We start from the raw sequence: 6,989 nt of genomic DNA on the forward strand, positions 1-6,989 counted from the left end.
TGGGTACCGGTGAGCACACATTTCGGTGCTTTATTTCGGTGCTTTTTTTTTCCTGAGCCAATTCTAGCCAATCATTTTACGTTTCCGAGGATAGTAGGCGGGGCTAGGTACGTACATTCTTTTAGAGCAGAGCTACAGATTGAAAATGCCCAAGGCAAAGCGGTCAAAAGTCTGGCTGTACTTCACAGCAAAAGATGCAAACTCAGCAGCCTGCAACAAGTGCTTTAAGCTGATGCTGTGATACTGTCAAAGGAGGTAACACCTCAAATCGCATAGCGTTTTTTTAAAAGCCGAGAAATGCGCTGTGTTTGATAGCTTGCTGCGAGACCTCACACCGTGCACATCTACTGCGGGTGTGGTGCCTGTCATCGGACCCGGAGTTAGCAACATCCCCCAAAAACCCGAAGAGTAGAGTCCTGGCCCCTAGCCCTGTCAGCGTAGCAGAAATGATGATGGATGATGATGGCAGCAGCAGCCGTTCTCCTCTGCGTGAGTAGCTTCATGTTGTTCGTGTGTAATTAACGTTGAGTACGCTAACCACATTATTACATTAATGCATGTAAGGTGAACTAGCAAACACCGTCGTAGTTACATGCGGCTGTCTTCTTGTTTGATGGCAGATACTCCCGTCACCCTGGCTAAAAAGGCTAAAATGACCAAAGAAAAAGTGGGAAACAGCTAAACATGAGAGGTTTTTGGGCAAAGTTTGTGTTTTTTCCATTGTTTAAGCACTGCTTCCAGCCAAGAGTGAGACCATATATGCCCTATAGCTGCAGAAAAGGCTAACATTGTTATCTTTTTTACAAAAAAACAGCTGAACATGAGAGGTTTTTGGACAAAGTTTGTGTTCTCCATTCTTTAAGCACTGGTTTGAGCACCGTTTAAGCACCGGCACCGTTTCAAAAGTACCGGTTTGGCACCGGTATCGGATAAAACCTAAACGATACCCATCCCTAATCTGCAGATGGTTTGTAGAGCTCCGTATCATTTCAGCTGCTAATGAGGGTGTTTATCAAGCTCACATTTAATGGAAAACAAGTAGAACTGAATAATTATACAATTAATCAGCCATTCACTAATCAGGAAAATAATCTTTTAATCATTTTCAAGGAGACTACCAGGAAATCTTTAGTGTACTATGTGGATTCTATCATAGACAAAATAATATTTTTTGATTCAGGACCAAATAAATAATAAATCATTTCTGACAGACCATGGACTGAACAGTCTGTCAGATCCGTTTCCACTTTGCAAATCTCATAAAGAATATCCTATTTAAGCTGCTTTAGCCCGTCTACATTTGCTGCAAGCTACTTTGTGACCCACCTCCACTATAAGCTTTCTACTTGTGCTTTTTCTAATTCAATCAATGACATGCATTTTCTTGCTAATTCTGTTTCTTTCCCAACTTTCCTCACTTGTCCCAGATTTTGCAAAGAAAATCCAATTACATTGAAGTTTGTGAAGTATCTAATCTATTGGACATCTTGAAGCGCATGAGGGACACTTGGAGTTCCACATTCAACTGAATAACTTCACGCTTTATTTTAATTACTGAATCACACTTTATTTGTGATCTGCTGCAGGTTGTAGGCAGCAAATCATCCCAAATAAGTTAAGAAAAAAGGTCATGAATTGGGTGAAAATGCAAAAAGTGGCATTTTTTAAAAAGTTCTCTTTGTTGTACCATCTGCTCACAAGACTCTCAGAAACATGTATAGTGTAGACATAAAACGTTCCTCCAATTTCAAAGTTGTGCTGACTGTAATGAAAAAAAGAGCACATTTTGTGCCCATGTTCACAAACAAATGCATTTCTTTTCATGACTTTTTCACATTTTGCCATAAGGCTGTTTTGGATGGAAGGTGAGGTTGCAAACCAGAGAGCTGTTGCCAAATATAAATGACTGAAAACAGAAAACGTCTTCTTTAAACTCTAGTCATCCCAACTGAAGCCTAAAGGGGAATCACAAGACTACAGCAGCAAAAGGGGGTTAAAGTGAAAACTTTCATCAAAAAGTCAGTTATTCTCATGTGCTTCTTCAGACCAAACTTTCAAACATTTAATTTTAGACAAAGAAGAACACTGGTGAACAAAGTTTTCTGCACAAAAAATGGATAGTTGTTTATTAAAAGGGTTGGCGTGTACAAATGTGCAGTATTTTAGTCCAGCCATCAGGTAGCCATATGACTCAAAGTGAAATTTTTGTCCAAAATGCTGTGCTGAAAAATGTATGGTTATAAACAGTTCAACAAAAAATCCTAATAATGTTCTATCCAAGAGAGTCAATCTGATACAGCAACCCCAAAGTACCCTTATCCATGAAATGGAGCGAAGGAAAAAAAAAAAGGTAACAAGACCACTATATGTTCATGAAACCAAAAGACCTTAAAAAAATCCAAAATGAGGTGAAGTGTCCTGTTTTCTGAAACCAGTAGAACCTGCTGAGAAGTCAGGAAATGAGGTCACTCGTGTGGACTCTATTGAGATTTTGCAAAACTTTGATCTGTGAAACTCATGAAGGACAGAAGTTACATAACTGTGCATAAACCAGCCGAGAACTACAGGTCACAACTCGATCGTTTCACAAGGAATAAAAGCTGCAGGAACTCTTTTACTTTCTAAAGTTTTCCAGGAGTTCTTGATAGAAACATGTTAATGAGAGCTGCAGAAACTCAGAGTAAGTCTTATTCAAGATGTGAGGTAGTTAAATTCCAAATCGATATGTTTCAAAAGGACTGAAGGAAATGAAAAAGAAACCACCAGAAGAAATTGTGCCTCAGAGGTCACTAGTAGAGATTGCAGTAACAGCCTTTGTTCATAAACCAGGGAAGTTAGCTTACATTAACAGCACAGCAACTTAAAAAGAATATATACTGGAATGTATAGAAATAATTTGTTGTTTTACATCATTACTTTGCAGATTAGCGATATCTGTGAGTGAGTTTACTCAAAATGGTCTTTCTGTTCAAATAAACTGCATCCTAAGCTGAATTTTGTGGAGACTTTATGTTTTCCTTGGTAGCAGTATTACTGGATATAAAGTTGACATTCATGCAAGGTGGAGCAGGTCATATGCATCAAAAGCTGTACTCTCAGCCCCGAGTCCCGAGTTAGAGTCCAGTGTGACAGTTTTGAGTCTCCAGTTTTACTTTGATATTAGATTTTCTATCTTTTTACTAGAAGCAGTCCTAAAATTTTTACAGATCTTTTCTCAGTAATTTACATGGAACACCAACTTGTCTAATAACACTTGCTAAACAATTTTACCTCCAGCCAACCAGTTGGGGAATACACATACATTTTTCTGTTGCAATGCAGGGTTGCCAGGGTTGTTACCTACCAGTCTCTTGCCTGTGTGACTGAGGCCCAACAGACTCATAAAACACAAGAATTTCACTCACCAAACCTCTGAAATGGGCTGCATTACACAGCAAGCCATAATATTAGTCAGATAATGTATCCAACATGCTCTAATGTTCCTCATCAGTACTTTTAACTGATCAGAATAATAGTTTTTAACCAGGATCTTTAGCAATTTGATCAAGTCACAAGTTAAAAGTTACAGTTATTATTACAGTGCACCAGATACAGGCTTAGTCCAATTTAGAGTAAATGCAAAAATCAGATCAGACTAAGCAAACCCTATAATTGTGATGAGAAAAATTTTCTTGCTTTGTAACAAATCATGTTACTGCTTCAGATTTAACACCCTTCAATGTTTTTGAATCCAGCTATGATTCTGGTATTTCATCCAAACTCAAAGGTGTAAATTTAGATCAATTTTATTGTCACCAAAGCTAATCAGGAAATCAAACAGCTCATCAGCACCCAGTGAAACATCCTGTAAATGTGAAATCACAACTGCTTTTTATCTAAGCAGCAGATGTGAAAAGGATGGAGGTGTTTTACAGAGCAGGTAAACTATCTGTCACAACTATTTTTCCTCTCAAGACCAAAAGCTTTAATTTTGTGCTTTTTATAGAGGTGAAAGCTGAGCTGTGAGAGAGGGCAAAGTCTGCAGGACCTCACAGTGATGATGAGCTTCATAAAAAACACGGCAACTCTGAAAAACGAGAGCCATTACTAGTGATGAGTACCAGAGTGGAAAGAAAACATCCTGCTGAGGAAGAGATTAACCTCAGAGGAGGGTAAGAGAGTTTCAGCATTTTCTAAATGTGTGTGGAAAGTCACAGAAGTCTTCAAAATGTGTAAAATGTCAAATATTCTCTGTCAGAGGTTCTTGTGCAGGTTTTAGGGGCAGTGGTTGTAGTTGTTGCAGAGCTAATTAAGGAGGCTTAAAAAAGGTAGCAAAGTGACCACAGAGTGGTCTACTTAAATGCCTCTGAGACCTCTTTAAGGCTTAAATAACATCAATATAGACATTGTTAACATTCTAAATTCCATCCAAAGCCCCGATAAAAATGATCTAAAGTCCTCGAAAAGAGCTTTTGAATGCCTTTAATTTCCTTTTGAATATCATGATATGTTATTTTTCTGTTTAACCTGCAGTTTTTGCCAAATAGACTTTTTGTCTTAACGCATAGGTGTCAAACTCTGGCCCGCGAGCCAAATTTGGCCCACAGCCTAATTACATTTGGCCCGCGAAGCCATACCAAATTACTATTAATGCTGGCCTACTGGTATTATACAGCTAATATATATATTGTTTAGTATTAAGCTTTGCTTGTTCCATATTCAGTTTTTCAGCAAAACTTGTTTGAGTCCATAAGAAAAGATTCATTCTTATATCTGGAGGAAGATTTTTTTTCAATAAATATTAATGTTGGCCCGCGACTTTGTTCCAGTTTTGAATTTTGGCCCACTGTGTATTTGAGTTTGACACCCCTGTCTTAACGCCTCAAAAACCACTATTTTGTGATCTTTTTATGGCCCAAAAGAGATTTAATTAGTTAAACCTATTATCGTAATTACCTTGTAAACAAAGCTATGAAAAAATTAACTCCCAATCAGTGCAAATATCCATATTATGAGAGTCATGTTGCTTTTAAATAATTTCATTCCTATCTTAGGTTTCCCCTTACTTTGCAGCTTCAATGGAAAACTGTAGACTGCACGTAAAACAGATTTATCCATCATGATGTCCCCATTAACTTAGTGAAGTTCCATTTAAAATCCTAAAGCTTTTTGAAACTACATGTAATGAGTGAATTTTGGACCTTCTTTGACCATAATTTTCTAAATAAACATGTTTTATTTAATAACATTTGAAACTAGCAACTGAGACCCTACACTCATCAGGAAAGTCTTTAATGAGCTCAGAGATCAGGTGAGCATTAGAGCTGTTTAGAGACTTTGACACAATTAGACTTAACAACCACAGGAGTCACCCCCTGCTGGACATTAGAAAGAATGTAGGTCTAGGACACTTTCAGCGTCACTTTTGAGACCTAGAAGCTATGTCCATCTTTTAATTGAAGAATATGTGGAAAATCTTAAAGTGAATACTAAACCCATGTGTAGCGGAGACCCAAATGAAAAGTTTAAGGTGGTTTTTAAGGTATAAAGTTAAATGTTTCTACTTCCTTAGTCTTTTTCTGTTAGGTCTCAGTAAGAAGACAAACTGCAGAGGACACACAAGGCAGTTCATGAGACTAACCCTGGAATTTGATCCTGGTTTCTGAGAGCAGATTAGTTCCACATGAGGCAGAGGACTCTGAAACCTGATTCTGACATTCTCAGACCTACACTGGGAAAATGTGTTGCTGCCGGTGACAACATTGTCAAGGAGTCACCTGGAAACACTCACCTGCCCTGTTGCCCTCCATCTTTCCAGGAACAGCTTGTTCTGAAGCCAAACAGGGGACTTCTGGGTAATTCCCTGAAGTAATTTCTATTGAAATCTCTTGCTTTTTGTCTCACTAGTTGCATTGCTAAAACTAGAATTCATTGTCTCAGAGCTCTTTAAAAACTGATAATGTGATCACATAAAAACTCTGATTAAACATGTTTTCACTGTAAAGGGATTTCTGGAGTGTTTCATTTTTTCCACTGAGTGTAGGGGTCCAGGAGACAAAACACTGCACATCTGTTATTATTCAGTTAAGAGCATTAATGGGTGAAGAGTCTCTGTGGTTGATTTAAAACTCATTCGCTCCACTTGATTTTGAATTCTTGACTCACACCAAAACACTCAAGTGCACATAGGTTTTCTTCAGTAATACCAATTACATTTTCATTATGCCAGCACGAAATAAACAGTCTGAATGTCTATATAGTTTTCTTGCTTTTCTTAGCAATCATAATGATACATCTGAAACCCATACTTCAAGGTCAGGTTGAAGTCCAGCAGAAAACAACACTAAAACTGTTAGTTAAAAGTTAGTGAGTGTGTCTCAGTTATGGCAACATCAACCTGATCCCCAACACCTCCGGTAACAGGGGCAAAGTGTGTGTGTGTGTGTGTGTGTGTGGGGGGGGGGGGGGATGTTCTGTTTCATTAGCTGTGACATGAGGTCCGTTGTAAATAAATGGTAAATGGCATGTGTGGTATCCACAGAAACCTCCAACTAAACCTCGAGCTAGAAGTTCATATAACCCATTTATATCACCACCAAACACAGTGAAAACATCAAGCAATTGAAAGAGCAGTTATGTCATTTTGCAATATTTGCATAAATACAAACAACACACCAAAACTTCATGCGACTTCAAGTAAATAAGGAAACGGAAAATTTTCTAAAAGTCGAGATTTCACACATTCCAAAAATGCAAGTTTTGTCAAGCTCCGACCAAAATTAACTGAACCAGTCGCAAAAGAAGACCACAAATATATCTGACGCTCAATAAACAATAACATGAAATCAGACTTACCTTTCACTTCCAAAAAGAAACATCCATTCAAGACTACAGCTCATTTCCTGAATAACTTCATCTCCCACAATGCCTCAGAGCCATTTTCTGTCAAAAATCTAAATTTTCTGCCCAGTTATAGACATTTGATTGGACAAGGACGAGCGGCGTAACTA

General features: G+C 38.1%; 1 long non-coding RNA gene across 1 annotated transcript; it reads left to right on the forward strand.

Moving 5' to 3' along the window:
• The first annotated feature begins 453 nt into the window (after positions 1 to 453).
• LOC109196895 (uncharacterized) lies at positions 454 to 5,971 on the forward strand. Its single transcript, XR_002058230.2, has 3 exons — positions 454 to 489; positions 3,986 to 4,151; positions 5,552 to 5,971. It is a non-coding gene; the product is annotated as an uncharacterized LOC109196895 (long non-coding RNA).
• Positions 5,972 to 6,989: the final 1,018 nt, after the last annotated feature.

Source organism: Oreochromis niloticus, linkage group LG23 (assembly GCF_001858045.2).
Source record: "Oreochromis niloticus isolate F11D_XX linkage group LG23, O_niloticus_UMD_NMBU, whole genome shotgun sequence".
NCBI classification, from domain to species: domain Eukaryota; kingdom Metazoa; phylum Chordata; class Actinopteri; order Cichliformes; family Cichlidae; genus Oreochromis; species Oreochromis niloticus.